General features: G+C 38.5%; 1 pseudogene; it reads right to left on the bottom strand.

Annotated features, from left to right (window-relative positions):
• Positions 1 to 1,135: 1,135 nt before the first annotated feature.
• Positions 1,136 to 20,271, bottom strand: LOC110779108 (cysteine-rich receptor-like protein kinase 44; annotated as a pseudogene).
• Positions 20,272 to 20,556: the final 285 nt, after the last annotated feature.

The following is a 20,556-nucleotide window of genomic DNA, read 5'->3' as shown; positions in this document are numbered from 1 at the left end:
TTTTTGTAATAGTGAACTGCTATGTTTGTGTTCCTTTAAGGAACTCTGTTGCTTCTTTACTACTTGATTTATTGACTTAACTCTTCGGGTTTATTTCTTTATCAAATTATTTTTCACTTAACACATTCATAGAGACTCAAACGTACGCAGTTAGTCGTTAGCTAGTTATAATCGAAACCATAAAATTGGCGAGGACAACTATACATACAAGATGGAGTTAAGAACAAAAATTCTAAGTCTAATAGTAAACTAATACAATTAGAATTCTCTTTTTGAAGTTCCCTCACTTCTTTTTCTTGTGTATATCTTGTTAATCTTTCAACTAAATAATACTTATTGAACTTCATTACTTCTCCATGCACATCTCAACAATACACATATTATTTGGATAATCGTCATTTTACTACAAGAATTTATATCTTTAATGACTACCTAATTACGACAGGTCAAAAATCTCGGGATAACAACCAAACAAAGACGCACTACAAGAAATTGTACCATTAACGACGGGAAATCCCGTCGCTAAAAGCCAATAATCGTTGATTATTAATGACGGGATTTCATGTCGCGAACCCGTCATAAAAGGGGGTCGTCGTTAATGTGAAATCTCGTCGTTAATCCGTCGTAAAAGACATTTGCGACGGTCGTTCCCGTCTTTAGTTGGTTATTAGCCACGTCGCAAAAGCCTTTTTGCGACGGGATTTTGACCCGTCGTAATTAGGTTGTCATTAAAGGTACAAATTCTTGTAGTGACGGTAACAACCGTCGCAAATGTCTTTTACCACGGATTAACGACATGATTTGTCATTAACGACGACCCCCTTTTATGACGGGCTCGCGACAGAAAATCCCATCATCAATGAACGATTGTTGGCCTTTAGCGACGGGATTTCCCCTCGTTAATAATACAATTTCTTATAGTGTTTGATCATAATCATCAAAATACTATACATATTACTCAACAAAATTCCCCTTTGCATGATAACAAACAAATAATGCTTATCGCAAATTAAATATTAAATGATGTACATTATATTAATTCCCCCTTAATAATAGAAAGTGGAATTGTTGAACAAGCCATTCATGCCATTGTCGAATCAATGACTCTTGACGACCATTTCTATCTGGTTTTCATCTACCTAGGTTCGAGTTCTGTAATGGAGACTTCATTCGCCGATAATGCTGACTTGCCTGATGATTTATCAGAACCAATCTCCTTATTGGAAACTCTACTCTTTAAGAAGAACCCGGGGCTTCAGGCACCGGAAGAGTAACTGAGTAGCTGTCTAATGTGAGGACTACTGTTGCCATAGTTGGTCTATCATTTGCAGACTCTTGAACACATAACAAACCGAGATGTATGCATCTCATGGCATCAGCCATTGAGCACGAGTTCCTTATGGTTGGATCAATGAAAACCGAGAACAACCCGTTTCTCCACTGGTTCCATGCCTGCATATATAGTTTAAATTTTGTTATAAAATTTAGTCAAATCGCACTACAAAAATTGTACTATTAACGATGGAAAATCCCGTCGCTAAAGGCCAATAATCGTTGATTATCGACGGGATTTTCTGTCGCGAACCCTTCATAAAAGGGGCCCGTCGTTAATGGAAAATCCTGTCGTTAACCCGTCGTAAAAGACATTTGCGACGGTTTCTCCCGTCTTTGTTAGGTTGTTAGCCCCGTCGCAAAATGCTTTTGCGACGAGATTTTTAACCCATCGTTATTAGGTTGTCATTAGTATAATCTTTCTTACCGTTCTTTCAAAAATGAAAAACATATACTTACATAGCTTAGAAGGTCTTCCGCTTCGCCTGATAAATAAAATGAACTGTTTCTCTTGCCACTAACTATTTCTAAGACTAAGACACCAAAGCTGTATACATCTGATTTGTTTGATATCATTCCGTGCATTGCGTACTCTGGAGACATATAGCCACTACAAAGGGACGACAACATTATATGAATTCGATCTTTTTGAAAACGATTCAACTTAATTTACATGCTGCTAGAAATCAGTGAATAGTATATATATACAATACTTTTCTTGGATTACTTTCTTTTTAAAATGATCTTTAAGGTTACTATTTGCACAAATATTGAGACAAAGTAAGAAAATTGTGTAAATATGTGGGTGGATATAATAAAATATAAAAAAAGTATGGTAGATGGGTAAAAATGTGGGTGAGTGAAAATGGTGTGGATTAAGAGACATAAAATAGTAAATTTTCATGGCAAAAAATAGAATAAAGCGAAAAGTGTAAATATCATTTTGAAACGAAGGTACGTAGTAAGTAAAAAACTTTATCAGAAGCTTAAGGCTGTTGAGAATGCAGTTGGAAGTGGTGCTAGCTGCAACTGCTGCTACTGTGTACCTGCTCTGGCAGGTGAGAAACAAGGGATTTTGGGAAGCTACAATATGTTGAGTGGACAAAACTGTAAACAACATAAAGTTTCTTGTAAAAAATAGATGCATACATACCATAGGAAAGAAAGTAAGTTGTATAGATAAGGAGTGGATTGCCTCTCTATAGAGTTTTGGGTGTTTTGAGTTGTTTTTTCCCCCTTGTTCTTCTTTGAAGAACTACCTCAAGGGGTGCTTGTAACAGTTTTGGTGAGATTGTTAATATAACTTTACCTTTACCAAAAAAAAAAAAAAAAAACTTTATCTTAATTGAAATATACTTACTATGTTCCAACAACCCTATTTGTGTTGTCTTGGGTTTGATCTACACCAAAAATCCTTGCCATTCCATAATCTGAAACTTTGGCATTCATGTCCGCATCCAACAAGACATTACTTGCTTTAAGATCTCGATGTATAATTCTTAGCTGGGAATCGTGATGGAGATAAAGCATTCCCCGAGCTATGTCTCTTATAATTTTACAACGCTTACGCCAATCTAGAAGCCTTTGATTTTCAAGATCTACACATCGATGAGATAGAATATAAATGCTAAAATCAAGACGAGGCAAAAGAAATTGATGACGTAAATGAAAGTTTTATACGAATATACTCCCTCCTTCCCGGAATACTCGAAACGGTTTGATCGGCACAAAGTTTAATGCATTGTAATTGACTTATTATTTAATTAGATGGTAATTGGTAGTGTGGTATTTTTTAATATAGGTAGTGGGATATGTGTCAAACTTTTAAAGGGCTAAGGTGGTGGAGGTGGGGGTAGTGGAATTTGATATAATATTAATAAAAGTTTACATTTATAAAAACGTTACAAGTAATCCGGAACGGCTTTATAAGGAATGCATTTCGAGTATTACGGGACGGAGGGAGTATATATACAGGGTAAGAACTATGAAATGCTCGGTAATACCAAAAAGAAAATAGTCAAGGCTCTTATTGGGCAAATATTCATAAACCAACAACTTTTCTTTCCCTTCAATACAAAATCCCAATAGCCTAACCAAATTCTTGTGTTGAAGTTTGGCTACTACTAAGACCTCGTTTGTGAATTCTTGTAATCCTTGTTTGGAATTCTTAGACAACCTCTTTACAGCTATCTGTTGCCCATTTGATAGTGTCCCCTATGGAAAAGATGTAGAAAATTGAATCATTATTAATATAAGGTCATTTTGTTAATCATCACCTCAAAAATACTACTACCTCCGTTTCAAAAAAAAAATTATACTTACTATTTGCACTGAATTCGGTGCAATGTTTGACCATTAATATATCCAATTTCGTATGACAAAAAATTATAAAAATTTGATATTTATAAAATACATTTCGAGATAAATCTAACAAGATATCTCATGATAATTTTTGATAGATATAATAGTGAAAATTTATGGTCAAAGATTTGATTTTTGGACACATTTTTCAAAGCGCAAAGATCTTTTTGAAACGGAGGTAGTATCACTTTTTCAATTATAACCTTATGAATTTATTTTTTTGTGTTATTGTTATTTACTAGGTATAACCTTAAAATATGTTTTCATATTAGAAAATATCGACTTGACAGTTTTTTGTAAATCAAAATGTTGCAGCCAAAAGAGAACGGATAGTGACAATTGTTTTATTTTTGTCTATTCCATGATACTTAAATTCATGGCATAAAATCATTTTCATTCAAATACGATACCGTAACTTTTTATAGAAAAACAAGATTTTTGAAAATCCTGTGTGTGATATGCTATACTTTTCTTTGTACACTACACAATTACACATTATTATAGACGAATTTTGAGACGGGTTATTAAAATTATGTACGTCTTTGAATTGATATTCAGATGGAATTGTATATGCAGTTTCAAAATTTTCAACTCAATTGAGACGCTTCTTTCCGTCTTAAATCCGTCTCTAATCACCATTTTGAGACAAATTTGAAATATTCAAAGACAAAACTCTTTATCTCTATAAAATTAGTTTTTTGTAGCAGTATTACCTTATAAACAACGCCAAATCCACCTTGTCCTAGCTTATTATCATTTGAAAAGTTAGTCGTTGCGGACTGAAGCGTAGCTAGGTCATAACGCAAGGACTCGGCGATTGTAACATCTTCACCTTAACATCATTCAACAAACGATTACTTAGCCATAAAAAAAAGGATCAGATTTTTTTTTTCTCATTATAACCAAAAGTAGTGGGGTGAATGGAGGGATTATATTCATCTCACCAGCAATGGCATACTCCTTTTTCTTGCATTTGATGCAAATATGTCTTACTAGAAGTAAAACCACCAAGACGGCCAATGAGGGGACGACGATAGCAATAATCACCTTTGTCGAAACAGTTTTCCCTTCATACATACATTTTGGGTTAAATGAGAAACATCATTATATATTTACTTTTCACAATTTTTTCAAAAAGACCGATTTACGATAATATACTGTGTGGCGGCCTAAGAAAGGAAGGTTATTCGCACATATTCTCAGTGGCGGAGTCATATGGGTGCAAAGGGGTCCACCGACCCCCAAAGAAAAATTGATTAAAAATAAATAAATTAGCTGAGAGCTAAGAGACATGTTATAATCTAGAACTGATCTCTTAGGTGACTAAAAAACCAGATAAAACGTCGCTTATAACTATGGGGATAGACATGTCTTTGGAAACAAACGGTCTCTTAGAGTTTTGAATAACAGTATCCAAATTCAATTCAAATCAAACGGTTATTCAAATACCCGCTTAAATAAAGTTATTCTTAATTTTCACCTGGGACACGAAACTCATAGAGAATAATTGTAATAATTTTGTAGGTATTTGATTGTATTATGAATATTTATTAATTTTAGGACGGTGTATTTTTTTAGTATATATTGTCTGTTGTTGAAGATCACCAGACACGACACTCTAAAAATCCTGGATATGCCACTACCGTCACCCCAAAACAAAAATCATGGCTCCGCCACTGCATGTTATATTTTTTTTGGTTACCATTATTGATGTTATTACTTTTCTTTATTGTAGTTATATGTTACCTTATTTTCAAGGCTATTAGCTCAAATGGTAGATCAATGTACAATATTGTACATGGTGTGGGTTCAAGCCCCACATAGTGTACAACGTATATCACACTTGTGTATTGGTGTTTTCTTATTGTTGGTGTTATATTGGTCATAGTTATAACTTGTAACAACAATATCACTCTTTATCAGAGTAACTTTAATTCATTGTTTATTGTTAGGGTGTACATTTTTCATAGGTTATGGTCACATTAATCCTTGAGTAAAGGTAATTTTGGTCCTCGAATAAGGTAACTTATATCTTTGATCGGGTTCACTTTTATCTTTGATCGGGTTCACTTTTATCTTCGGTTTGGGTCACTTTTTACCTTGAATGAGTTCTATTTTTTACTTTTTACGCCCTAGGTTGGATGTACAGTAAAATACCATAGATCAGGGGCACACAAATTTTTTTATTTACTTAAAAGGAAAATTTGTACTTTCTCTCTTCAATTCAAAATTGTAATTCCTAATTTTTTTATCGATCATTTGTAATGCTCTATTTTCTGGGAATTGAGAAGGAGTGTAATTTGGGATGTGTAGAAGAACAATCAATTAAAAAACTTGCTGAGGTAGTTTTGTATTCATGAGATTACAATTTCCTAAAGTCTTCTATGTTACAGTCACACCATCAACTTGATGGTGTGGCATGTTAACACTTATAAATAAGCTCAGCGCGTTCAAAACCCATTAACGGAGGTTAATTGCAGTTTTGCTTTAGGAAAGTTACTTTTATAGGTATAAGTCGGTTACTTTTATAGTTATATGTCAGTTACTTTTATAGTTTTAAGCTAGATACTTTTATAGTACGTTTTAGTCAAGATACTTATATACTTTTATAGTTTCAAGTAAGAAGCTTTTATAGTTTTAGGGGAGGTACTTTTATAGGTTTAGTAAAGTTACTGATATAGTTTATAGTTAAAGAGAAGTACTTTTATAGTTTTAGGGGAGGTAACTTTATACTCTGTAATTTTTAGGCCATATATTTTTATACAAGAAACATTTAAAATTAAATTCAAGAAATTGCAATAAAACAAGAAGAGTAACAGCGAATACAATGTATAAGTAATACAACATAGAAAGTCAAGTAACACTAGTCAATAACCTTCTCGATCCATATATAGTAGTTGTGCGTGAAAGAGTTGTGCACGTTCGTCACACTATCAAGTTGTTGGTATGGTTGATCACACATGAGACGCGCTCTTACAATTTGTGTTCTTATTTTTACTTGTTAGATTGAATTATTGATGTAATTTTGGAATTTTTTTGTTGTAATTTTGAATCAAAGCTTTTTTAGTTGGTTGGACCAGACCTATTACTTGATCGATTAGTATCACTGGAGTTCTAACTTCCGATGAAATTTCGTTTTGGTTGTAATCAGTGATGCAATTTCGTTTTTATTTATTTAAAATTTTCTACTTCAGCCAATTAATTACTGTTTTTCTAATCGCAACATTCTGATTTTGATTAGGGGGCCATACATTTTTAAGATTAGTATAAGATTAGAACATGACCAACGAAATGTTTAAGACCATTCTAATTATGAGACAACTCACATGTAGGTAACAGTCAATTTACTAATCTGCAACAGGACTACATTTAACGTACCTCTAGAGTAGATGGAATTACTGGCGGGAGACTGTTGTGGAGGTGCTGGCAAAGGCTGAGGTGCGGGATTGAGCGATGATAAATCAAAGAAAGGATATATCTCATAGCGGACAACACAACTAGGCTGCCAATATCGCGAACCTGTAGCCACCTCCAACTGCGCAATACCATTCTTCAAGCATCTATGACAATCACTTGGGGTCAAATCCGGTGTACACTGCCCCAACCCATATATGGTTTGGGAGTCATGTGAGGTCGTATTATAACTTGCAGAATCAATTGCGAATTTCTTCTGCAAGCCAATGGGAGCTTGTTCGCCAATCACATTGTACATCATGTTATATATCAGTTCCTTATAACGGGTCATGTTTGTTGGAAATTCTCATTGGGAAACACAAAGGAAAAAAGGGTGAGTGAAAATTCAAGAGTCCCACATTGGAAAAACTCTTCATATTCCTCTTGTTTATTAGTTGGGGAATGAGTGTAACTCTTGTTTAAGAAAGTGTGAGAATGGTATGGGTGGACACATCACACACACGCGCGCGCCGGGCCGGGCGCGGGCCGCGGGCCGTGGGCCGTGGGCCGTGGGCCGTGGGCCGTGGGCCTTGGGCCTTGGTACTTGGTACTTGGTACTTGGTACTTGGGACTTGGGACTTGGGACTTGGGAATGCGGTTCGCGGGCGTGGGGTGGGTTTTGTGGGTCAACCCTATTCTTTTTGGTAACGGGAATCTGTATTGATTACGTAACCGTTGGATTAATTACGTCCGTTACTACATTCAATGTCTCTGACCGTTTTTGGCTGTTGCAACATTCATTCCCTCAGCCGGTTTTGGGCATACGTTCTGACTCCATCCGGCTTTGTGAGTGCACACAACGTCGGAGTTGCGCTAATCCTGAAGGGCGACCGCATTCTGTTCTACTGCACCGGGAGGTAGCGCGGAATCGTCTTTTAGCACAGTGGGTGTCCACGACGCAACAATTGTTCTTCGTTCAGTTCATCGAATCAGATAAGTTTGTTCTAATTTTCGCTTTAATCGCAACAATCGCAAGAGGGCAAGAAAGGAAACCAGTTATGGTGATGATTTTATTACTGCTTTCTTAACTGAACCTTACTTGATTGATGATGACTTTGTTTATGTCTTTATTTTGGAAGATGATCCTAGGACCTATGAAGAGGCTATGAAATCTGTTGATGCAGTGTTTTGGAAAGAGGCAATAGATAGTGAACTTCAGTCAATCCTAAGTAACAATACTTGGGAGTTGGTTGATCTGCCTAGGGGTTGCAAGCCCATTACTTGTAAATGGATCTTTAGGAAAAAATTGAAATCCACTGGATCCATTGACAAGTATAAGGCTAGAATTGTGGTAAGGGGATTCACCCAAAGGCATGGTATTGATTATTTTGATACTTATTCTCCTGTCACTAAAATTGCTACTATTAGAACTTTGATTGCTCTTGCTTGCATTCATGATCTTGTTGTGCATCAAATGGATGTTAAAACTGCATTCTTAAATGGTGATTTGGATGAGGAAATTTACATGGTTCAACCGGAAGGGTTTGTTGTTCCTGGTCAAGAGAATAAGGTTTGTAAATTAGTCAAGTCCTTGTATGGGCTTAAGCAAGCTCCAAAGCAATGGCATGACAAATTTGACAAGACTATGACAGGTAATGGGTTCCATGTAAATGAAGGTGATTCTTGTGTTTACTCTAAGCATGATTCTGATGGTTGTGTGATTATTTGTCTTTATGTGGATGATATGTTAATTTTTGGGACTAATTTGGATCGAGTAAATGAGACAAAAAGTTTTCTAAGTTCTAAGTTTGAAATGAAAGATATGGGTGAGGCAGATGTGATTTTAGGAGTGAAAATCAAGAGAACTCCAAATGGCATTTGTCTTAGCCAAGCTCACTATGTTGAAAAGTTACTTAAAAAATTTAACTCTTTTGACGTCGATCCAGTTAGGACTCCCTATGATCCAAGCATCCACTTAAGGAAAAATAATGGTGATCCTGTTAGCCAATCTGAATATGCTAAGATTATTGGTAGTGTTATGTTTCTGATGAACTACACTAGACCTGACATTGCTTATTCTGTGAGTAGATTAAGCAGGTATACTCATAACCCAAGTCATGAACATTGGGATGCTTTGAAGAGATTGCTCAGGTACCTTAAGGGTACCATGGATTGGAGTTTGCACTACTCCAAGTTTCCAGGAGTTTTGGAAGGCTATTGTGATGCTAACTGGGTTTCTGGCAATGATGAAATTAACTCTACCAGTGGTTATGTTTTCACCCTAGGGGGTGGAGCTGTGTCTTGGAAATCTTGTAAACAATCTTGTACTGCTATGTCTACTATGGAATCTGAGTTTATTGCTCTTGAATTGGCAGGTCATGAGGCAGAATGGTTGAGAAATGTGCTTGCAGATATTCCGCTGTGGGGGAAGCCAGCTCCTTCAGTTGCACTTCATTGTGATTCGCAAGCGGCTATTGCTGTGGCAAACAACCATGCCTACAATGGGAAGAAAAGGCACATTCGTTTGAGGCACAAGGCCATCAAAGAATTGTTGTCAAGTGGGGTGATATCACTAGACTATGTAAAGTCTGAAATGAACATTGCGGATCCGTTAACGAAAGGCCTATGTAGAAAACTAGTTTTGGAAACATCGGAAGGGATGGGCCTGAAGCCCGTTGAATGAATTGTAAAATAATGAACTCCTACTCACAGAGTTCAAAGGACGACATTATTGTTATAATTCGGAAGCACAAAATTTTATTTTTTGTCCATCCCCTAGATGTTATAATGTGCTTGCTACAATAGGAAAGAGGTTGAGCATACGGCTCTTAATGAACCCATACCATATGTTTGGTGGTGTGAATGTAGCTCACACTTGATGGGATTCACCTACGTAGGTGTGGAAGTGTGGCCGCTTCCTATGAGAATTGCGATGTGGGCTATTCTCTAGAGCACCTATGAGCATATCCAGGTCGGACGTATGGCCAGTATAAGGCGTCACTTTATTCGCGGAGTCAGAATGTCATACATATTCAGTTGCGTGCTTTAAGTGACGGGTTTCTATCTCCCTATCAAGTTCAATACGAAAGTCACTTGGTAGGAAAGAGATCATAGCTTAAATGTCACTAAGTGTTAATTCAAGTCGAAAGACATTGACACCTATTCAATTGTTTTGTTTGCCCAAAACCAATATCCTTCTCCTTTCTTTTCTTTCTTTTCCGCATATTCGAACCTGTGGGGGATTGTTGGAAATTCTCATTGGGAAACACAAAGGAAAAAAGGGTGAGTGAAAATTCAAGAGTCCCACATTGGAAAAACTCTTCATATTCCTCTTGTTTATTAGTTGGGGAATGAGTGTAACTCTTGTTTAAGAAAGTGTGAGAATGGTATGGGTGGACACATCACACACACGCGCGCGCCGTGCCGGGCGCGGGCCGTGGGCCGCGGGCCGTGGGCCGCGGGCCGTGGGCCGTGGGCCGCGGGCCGTGGGCCGTGGTGAAGGAAATAATGCCCTTGGTCCAAGTATGCATTCTATGTTAAGTCTAATAAATGCGGTTCAGTATTAATTAACAAAGTTAATAATTCAGTGAGATCAAGTGAGCTGAATGCCTAGCTAGAGGCCGCTTCAGTTCAAGTGGAATTAATGATATTAATCCACAGCTTACTCTTGACTGAACCCGTAGGGTCACACAAATAGTACGTAAACGGATCAAGTATTTAATGGCATTAAATACTCCATCTATGAATATTCGGAACCGACGGATCTTGGTTTCAGTGGGAGCTAAGATCGTCACAGGCAAGAAATGAATACTCCGGAAACGATGATATTGCCGGAAACGGAAATATGGATCGTATCGGAAATATGAATATTATCCAAGTCGTAGATGTTGCCGGAAACGGAAACATGGTACGTATCGGAAAATATTATTGGAAATGGAAATATTACCAGAATCGGAAATATTGCCGGAAACGGAAATATTGTCAGAATCGGAAATATTACCGGAATCGGAAAATAATTCCGGAAACGGAAATATTAAATATTTGTTCGAAACGGAAATTAATTCCGGAATCGGAAATATTAAATATTGTTCGTATCGGAAATAAATTCCGGAACTGGAAATTTAATCGGAAGCGTATCGTACGAATTAGCATCGGACGAGGCCTGCCGGACGAAGGCCCAGCACGAAGCCGGGCCATCGCCCAGCAAGCACGCGCGCCACAAGCCCAGCCAAGGCAGCGCCCAGGCCTACCGCAAGGCAGGCCCAGCGCGCGCCAAGGCCACGGATGCGTGGGCCGCGCTGCGTGGGCTGCTGCTCGCACGCGCATGGGCAGCCCTTGTGGCTGCCGTGTGTGTGTGAGTTTGTGCTCATGCGTGATTCCTAAATCTACAAGAGTTAGTGTATGATTAAATTCCTATTCCTAATTGGATAAATTAATTAAATAGAATTCATGTAGGATTCTAATTTCAATTAATTCGTATCCTACTAGGATTACGATTCCCTTTCCATAACTCTATAAATAAAGGCCTAGGGGTCATTATTTATACACAAGTTTTAAGTATTCAAAACTAAGATTTTTAAGCAGAAAAATCAGCCAATATTCTTGCCTACCTAACCGAAAATATTAGAACCTTAAGGGCGATTCTAGTTGGTCAATCTTAAGGCGGATCCGGACGTGCTGTGGACTATCTACGGAGGGACGACACTTGGAGTCCTAAAGACTTGTTCTTGTTCGGTTCGGGCGCAGCTAGGGAAGGCACGCAACAAAGAGTATGCATCTAAACTATGCTAAATGATTATGTGTAAATAATATGTTTCCTGGCTTTATGGTTTTTCCGCATGATTTATGAACTGTCATATGAATCATAACCTAACACGTGATGCATAATGTGTTTTACTAACCAGCTATGTGGGCCATTCATGATAATGAATGGGTGAATGGTATATATTGTATATGTACTGTTTTGCAGGTTATGAAGTGACTAGTATGGCCCAAATAGGATAGAAAATATGGTCTGCGTACCATTAATTTGAATGTAATTGGTCTAAAGTACCAAAGTTATTTTTCAATTCAAATATGGTCTGCGAACCATCAAATAGTTGTAATTAGTTATAGCTTATCCTATTTGAAGAAAATGGTGCCTCCCACGGAGATTTTCAAGACGGACTTTGAAGTCAAAGCTTCAAGATGAAGTCGGGCCATACTAGATCACAAATATCTTATGCATGTTTTAAGTTATTTATTGTTTTAAATATGTCTTAAAATGCATGAGATCAAAAGCTTGATTATGTTGCATGATTAAGGATTTTAGTTCACTTAAAATCTAACCAACATAGTAAGAGCCTTAAGTTCCAAACTTAAAAATTGAGTTAAAAGGTGCCATGCCAAAATATACACTTGCTTGGATATCCTTTACATCAATCTAGTAATAGTTTTCGCTCAGCGAGGTGTTACTTATTGGTCCTAAAGGGGCAAGGTACACAAATAATTGTGAGTACATGTTAGTTTTGGTGAAACTCAACGATATAAGTAAGGAGTCCTTTTATGTCGTGGCAAATTCGATAGGTTTACCTAATAAGTTCTTAGACGTACCTATCAACCAAGAATAGTTTCTAGACTATTAGCAAAAAGCTTTTGCTTACCTAAGATGTTCTAGGATTAAGTCGACAAACTGTGCTTAGTTCTTCAATGATTTTAGGATCTTGGAATCATTTTATTCACACCTGCCGGAACACATAACTTGAATAAAATGCTTAATAAACATTGAATTATGCATGTATGCTAGAATTTAAGTTTATTAAGAGAAACTGTGAATGGTTATTTATTTGTTTATTCTTTTCAATTGTAGTTTTTAATATGGCAAACAACAATTCATTCAACATTCGATCAATTCTCGAAAAGGAGAAGTTGAACGGGAAAAACTTCCTTGACTGGCAAAGGAACTTGCAAATAGTTCTTATGCAGGAAGAAAAGGAGTATGTCCTAGATGAGGCGATGCCCGAAGCTGCAGGCGACGGGGTCACTCAGGCAGCCCTCAATCGTTGGATTGATGCCAACAAGGATGTGAAATGTCTAATGCTCGCCACCATGAGTGCGGATCTGCAGAAAACGTTCATCAACTCAGATGCTTTCACAATCATCAGTGAGTTGAAGAACATGTTCCAAGATCTGGCTCGAGTCGAAAGATTCGAGACTCATAGGCAAATTCTTGAGACCAAGCTTAAGAAAGGCGAGCCCGTAAGTCCACATGTTCTCAAAATGATTGGACTCATTGAGAATATGAGTCGGCTGGATCAGCAATTTTCTCAGGAAATGGCTATAGACACCATCCTCCATTCTCTTCATAGCGGGTATGATCAGTTCAAACTGAACTACAGTATGAATAGTCTGGACAAAACGCTCACTAAGATTCACGGTATGCTGAAGACCGCTGAAAAGACGCTCAAAAGTGATAAGCAGGATGTGCTTATGGTGCGTGGGGGCAAGTTCAAGAAATCTGGAAAGAAGAGGAATGCTAAGAAAGGTGGCAACAAGGCCAGCCCAACTAAGCAAACTGGCGCCAAATCTGCAAAGAGGAAGGTCAGTCAACCCACTTCTGAATCCGAATGCTTCTACTGCAAGAAGAAGGGGCATTGGAAGAGAGATTGCTTGAAGCTAAAGGAAGATCAGAAGAACGGAACAGTCGTTCCATCTTCAGGTATTTTCGTTATAGACTGTATACTTGCTAATTCAACTTCTTGGGTATTAGATACAGGTTGTGGCTCACACTTATGTTCCAATCCACAGGGACTAAGAAGAAGTAGAAAGTTAAGCAAGGGTGAAGTCGACCTACGAGTGGGAAATGGAGCACGGATTGCTGCATTAGCCGTAGGAACTTACTATTTGTCGTTGCCCTCCGGGCTAGTTTTGGAACTGGAATAATGTTTCCATGTTCCAAGTCTTACTAAAAACATCATTTCAGTTTCTTGCTTAGATGCTAAGGGATTTTCCTTTATAATAAAAGACAATAGTTGTTCGTTTTATTTTAAAGAGATGTTTTATGGATCTGCTAGATTAGTCAATGGACTTTATTTATTAGATCACGACAAAAAAGTATATAACATAAATACCAAAAAGGCCAAAAAGGATGATTCAGATCTCACCTATCTGTGGCATTGTCGATTAGGCCATATAAACTTGAAACGCTTAGAAAGACTTCAAAGGGAAGGAATTCTAGAACCATTTAACTTAGAGGATTATGGTAAATGCGAATCATGTTTACTTGGCAAAATGACAAAGCAACCTTTCTCTAAAGTTGGAGAAAGAGCAAATGAACTATTGGGTTTAATCCATACAGATGTATGTGGACCAATGAGTACAAATGCTAGAGGTGGTTTCAGCTACTTTATCACTTTCACTGATGACTTCAGTAGGTATGGTTATGTCTACCTAATGAAGCATAAGTCTGAATCCTTTGACAAATTCAAGGAATTTCAGAGTGAAGTAGAGAATCAATTAGGCAAGAAGATCAAGGCACTGCGGTCTGATAGAGGCGGTGAATATCTGAGCTATGAATTTGATAACCATCTGAAAGAATGTGGAATTCTATCAGAATTGACCCCTCCTGGAACACCACAATGGAACGGTGTGTCAGAACGGAGGAACAGAACCTTGCTAGACATGGTCAGGTCAATGATGGGTCAGGCCGAACTTCCATTAGAATTTTGGGGACATGCACTAAATACAGCTGCACTCACTATAAATAGAGCTCCGTCTAAAGCTGTCGAAAAGACTCCATACGAATTATGGTTTGGAAAGCCTCCAAATGTGTCTTTTCTTAAGATTTGGGGATGTGAAGTATACGTCAAACGATTAATTTCAGACAAACTTCATCCAAAATCTGACAAATGTATCCTTGTGGGCTATCCAAAGGAAACAAAGGGGTATTACTTCTACAATACATCTGAGAACAAAGTGTTTGTTGCTCGAGATGGTGTCTTTTTGGAGAAGGATCACATTTCCAAAATGACAAGTGGGAGAAAAGTAGACCTCGAAGAAATTCGAGTCGAACAACAAACTCTAGAGAATGCTCAAGATGACATTCAGGATGAAACTCAGAGATCTTTAGAAGAATCTGGTGAGAATCATGGTCAATCTAGAAATGTTACCCCGCGTAGATCGCAAAGATATAGATCTCAACCGGAAAGGTACTTAGGTATTTTGACGAACGAGAGCTATGACGTTCTATTACTTGAAAGTGATGAACCTGCGACTTACAAGCAAGCTATGACGAGCCCTAGCTCCAAGCAATGGCAAGAAGCCATGCAATCTGAATTAGACTCCATGTCTGAAAACCAAGTATGGGATTTGGTCGATTTGCCAGATGGCTACCAAGCCATTGGAAGCAAATGGGTTTTCAAACTGAAAAAGGACAAGGATGGAAAACTTGAAGTTTTCAAAGCTAGATTGGTTGCAAAAGGTTACAGGCAAGTCCACGGTGTGGATTACGATGAAACCTTTTCACCAGTTGCAATGCTAAAGTCTATTCGAATAATGTTAGCAATCGCTGCATATTACGATTACGAAATATGGCAGATGGATGTCAAAACTGCTTTCTTAAACGGCGTTTTAACAGAAACTGTGTTTATGACACAGCCTGAAGGTTTTGAGGATCCAAAGAATGCTAAAAAGGTATGCAAGCTAAAGAAGTCAATCTACGGATTGAAGCAGGCATCCAGGAGCTGGAATATACGTTTTGATGAAGCAGTCAGTGACTTTGGTTTCATCAAGAACGCGGACGAATCTTGTGTATACAAGAAGGTCAGTGGGAGCAAAATTGCTTTCCTAGTATTATATGTCGACGACATATTGCTTATCGGAAATGACATTCCTATGTTGAACTCTGTCAAGATTTGGCTTGGGAAATGTTTTTCGATGAAGGATCTAGGAGAAGCACAGTACATATTGGGCATCAAGATTTACAGAGATAGATCTAAAAAGATGATTGGACTTAGTCAAAGCACTTATATCAATAAGGTGCTTGATAGGTTCAAGATGGCGGACTCCAAGCGAGGCTACCTACCCATGTCTCATGGAATGACTCTAAGCAAGACTCAGTGCCCAAAAACACTTGATGAGCGCAGACGAATGAATGGGATTCCATATGCATCATTGATTGGTTCAATAATGTATGCTATGATATGTACACGCCCGGATGTTGCGTACGCACTCAGTGCTACGAGCAGATACCAGTCAGACCCAGGAGAGGCGCATTGGACTGCTGCCAAGAACATTCTGAAGTACCTGAAAAGGCACAAAGATGACTTCCTGGTCTATGGTGGAGATGATGAATTAATTGTTAAAGGCTATACGGACGCAAGTTTCCAAACCGACAAAGATGATTTCAGATCACAGTCTGGGTTTGTCTTCTGCCTCAACGGAGGAGCAGTAAGCTGGAAAAGTGCTAAGCAAAGCACCATTGCGGATTCTACAACTGAAGCGGAGTACATTGCTGCACATGAAGCAGCAAAGGAAGCTATATGGCTAAGGAAGTTCATAGGAGAACTTGGTGTAGTCCCCTCCATTAAAGGACCAATAGCCCTGTATTGTGATAATAACGGAGCTATTGCACAGGCAAAAGAGCCTAGACACCACCAGAGAATCAAGCATGTACTTCGTAGATTTCACCTTCTACGAGAGTTCGTTGAAAGAAAAGAAGTCGAGATAAGCAAAATTGGAACTGATGACAACATATCAGATCCATTAACTAAACCTCTACCGCAAGCGAAGCACAACTCGCACACTGCAGCTATGGGAATCAAGCATATTGGAGAATGGCTTTGATGTCTCTGTTTAATGTTTTAAAGTTTTAGAGTTTAAATCTTTGTAAAACATTATTGGTTAATCATTCACAATAAATGAAAGGAATTCATTTTTCCATTTAATTTGTGGTTTATTAAATGATGAGTCCCTTCAATTTGACGATATATTCAAGATAGACTGTCAGGACCAGTCCTGTGACTAAGAAATGTCTATCAAGTGAACTTGAATGTCAAAGGTTGAAAATGGTCCCTAATCGGAGTTTTCTATAAAATTGGACGCATAGAAAACGTTAGACGATTAGAATGCAAGATGACTAGTAGTTCTGTTTCTTGAACTATGTGGACATGGCAATGTCATAATCATTTGCATAGATACTTACTTTGGGAAGACTAGTATCGGACAAGACCTATGAAACTTTACTGTAAGAGATGAAAGTCTGTCATAAGTAAATTTCATTAAATTATTAGACACTAAATCCTCAATACCTGAGTGATTTGAGATTACTTGTTTGAGAACTGGTTGCTTTGACGTTGACCAACCGTCGCACCGTAAAAGGAGGCTATAAAGGCAACGCTCAGGTAATCACCTATCAAACGAAGTCTAATCTCAAGATCGCAAGATTGGGATTGTCCTCCCATAAATCGGGAAGAGATGCTTAAAAGTTGTACAAGGCCACTCGGAGAGCTAGAAACTGTGAAATGCATGGCCGTGCTCGGATGAATCATAGGCTATGATTATCTGTTTATTTGATCAGTTGAACTCTGAAACCGAGGAACGCCTCTGGACATAATAAGGATGACAACTCTTACCTTATGTTCAAGAGCAAGCATCGAACGACAAAGGAATTAGGAAATGCACACTTGTCCCTAAGGACAAGTGGGAGACTGAAGGAAATAATGCCCTTGGTCCAAGTATGCATTCTATGTTAAGTCTAATAAATGCGGTTCAGTATTAATTAACAAAGTTAATAATTCAGTGAGATCAAGTGAGCTGAATGCCTAGCTAGAGGCCGCTTCAGTTCAAGTGGAATTAATGATATTAATCCACAGCTTACTCTTGACTGAACCCGTAGGGTCACACAAATAGTACGTAAACGGATCAAGTATTTAATGGCATTAAATACTCCATCTATGAATATTCGGAACCGACGGATCTTGGTTTCAGTGGGAGCTAAGATCGTCACAGGCAAGAAATGAATACTCCGGAAACGATGATATTGCCGGAAACGGAAATATGGATCGTATCGGAAATATGAATATTATCCAAGTCGTAGATGTTGCCGGAAACGGAAACATGGTACGTATCGGAAAATATTATTGGAAATGGAAATATTACCAGAATCGGAAATATTGCCGGAAACGGAAATATTGTCAGAATCGGAAATATTACCGGAATCGGAAAATAATTCCGGAAACGGAAATATTAAATATTTGTTCGAAACGGAAATTAATTCCGGAATCGGAAATATTAAATATTGTTCGTATCGGAAATAAATTCCGGAACTGGAAATTTAATCGGAAGCGTATCGTACGAATTAGCATCGGACGAGGCCTGCCGGACGAAGGCCCAGCACGAAGCCGGGCCATCGCCCAGCAAGCACGCGCGCCACAAGCCCAGCCAAGGCAGCGCCCAGGCCTACCGCAAGGCAGGCCCAGCGCGCGCCAAGGCCACGGATGCGTGGGCCGCGCTGCGTGGGCTGCTGCTCGCACGCGCATGGGCAGCCCTTGTGGCTGCCGTGTGTGTGTGAGTTTGTGCTCATGCGTGATTCCTAAATCTACAAGAGTTAGTGTATGATTAAATTCCTATTCCTAATTGGATAAATTAATTAAATAGAATTCATGTAGGATTCTAATTTCAATTAATTCGTATCCTACTAGGATTACGATTCCCTTTCCATAACTCTATAAATAAAGGCCTAGGGGTCATTATTTATACACAAGTTTTAAGTATTCAAAACTAAGATTTTTAAGCAGAAAAATCAGCCAATATTCTTGCCTACCTAACCGAAAATATTAGAACCTTAAGGGCGATTCTAGTTGGTCAATCTTAAGGCGGATCCGGACGTGCTGTGGACTATCTACGGAGGGACGACACTTGGAGTCCTAAAGACTTGTTCTTGTTCGGTTCGGGCGCAGCTAGGGAAGGCACGCAACAAAGAGTATGCATCTAAACTATGCTAAATGATTATGTGTAAATAATATGTTTCCTGGCTTTATGGTTTTTCCGCATGATTTATGAACTGTCATATGAATCATAACCTAACACGTGGGCCGTGGGCCTTGGGACTTGGGCCTTGGTACTTGGGACTTGGGCCTTGGTACTTGGTACTTGGTACTTGGTACTTGGGAATGCGGTTCGCGGGCGTGGGGTGGGTTTTGTGGGTCAACCCTATTCTTTTTGGTAACTGGACCGTTTTGCTTAAGTCATTGTTACGGGAATCTGTATTGATTACGTAACCGTTGGATTAATTACGTCCGTTACTACATTCAATGTCTCTGACCGTTTTTGGCTGTTGCAACATTCATTCCCTCAGCCGTTTTTGTCTGTTGCAATGCTTTCCTTCTAATTATTTAAATCAGAGTTTCAGTTCCCTTCACACAGAAAATCATACACACAAAATACGAAAACACATTCTTACTCTCACACAAAATTGCTCTCGGTTTTGGGCATACGTTCTGACTCCATCCGGCTTTGTGAGTGCACACAATGTCGGAGTTGCGCTAATCCTGAAGGGCGACCGCATTCTGTTCTACTGCACCGGGAGGTAGCGCGGAATCGTCTTTTAGGACAGTGGGTGTCCACGACGCAACAATTGTTCTTCGTTCAGTTCATCGAATCAGATAAGTTTGTTCTAATTTTCGCTTTAATCGCAACAATGTTCCCCGTCACATTATTATCATTCGACAATAGCCACCCTGGCCATCCGTCCATTTTACCAAAAAAGGATTGGTTTGAATACCTAACCATACACGTGTCGTACGATATCATTGCAACTTTTCCATTAGGACAGTTTTTCTTAGGGAGGTCATACGTAGTGGCAGTGGTAACACAGTCATGGCATGAGCTTGGGCTCAAATCCCCTTGGCAGAGGAAGTGGCCATAGACAACCTCGCTATTCGTGTTGTCGTTGTTGCTAGAAACCGCTTGATGGTAGCCTTTGGGGTTGGTAGCGTTGGAGGAGAGATAACTTAAGACGGTGTTTAGATTGGCTTGATATTGGCTATTGTTTGCGAACATAGTGTTACTTGGGCAGTAACTTCCCCACTGAGCGTTTACTGATTTGAAAATGAACGAGAATATAATTGGCAAATAGGTTGAGAGGAATAGAGAAAACCATCCTATTTCTTTAGCCATTAAACAAAGTATATGAACAAATTAATGCAATACCTTCGCATCGATAAGTTCCACAACTTCTTTGTAACGTACAATAATATATATTTTTCAATCAGTCTGTTTGGTCCTACAAAGAAAATGCTAACACGATGACGTTTTTTATGCTTTCAAACCTTTCTCTAACGTTATATCCTAAACTAATACGTCATTGTTGACTTAAGACTATTACTTGTATACTTGGTCTTCAGTTGGAATAACTCGAATAGAATTTTCAAACAAATAACAGCCATTAGGAGTTCACTTAATATGAGAGTTGAATGAGTCAAACTCTATCTT

The sequence above is a fragment of the Spinacia oleracea genome, chromosome 6, assembly GCF_020520425.1.
Source record: "Spinacia oleracea cultivar Varoflay chromosome 6, BTI_SOV_V1, whole genome shotgun sequence".
In the NCBI taxonomy this organism is placed as follows: Eukaryota; Viridiplantae; Streptophyta; class Magnoliopsida; order Caryophyllales; family Amaranthaceae; genus Spinacia; species Spinacia oleracea.
The sequence above is the reverse complement of the archived record's forward strand: the minus strand, read 5'-3'. Positions and strand labels throughout refer to the sequence as shown.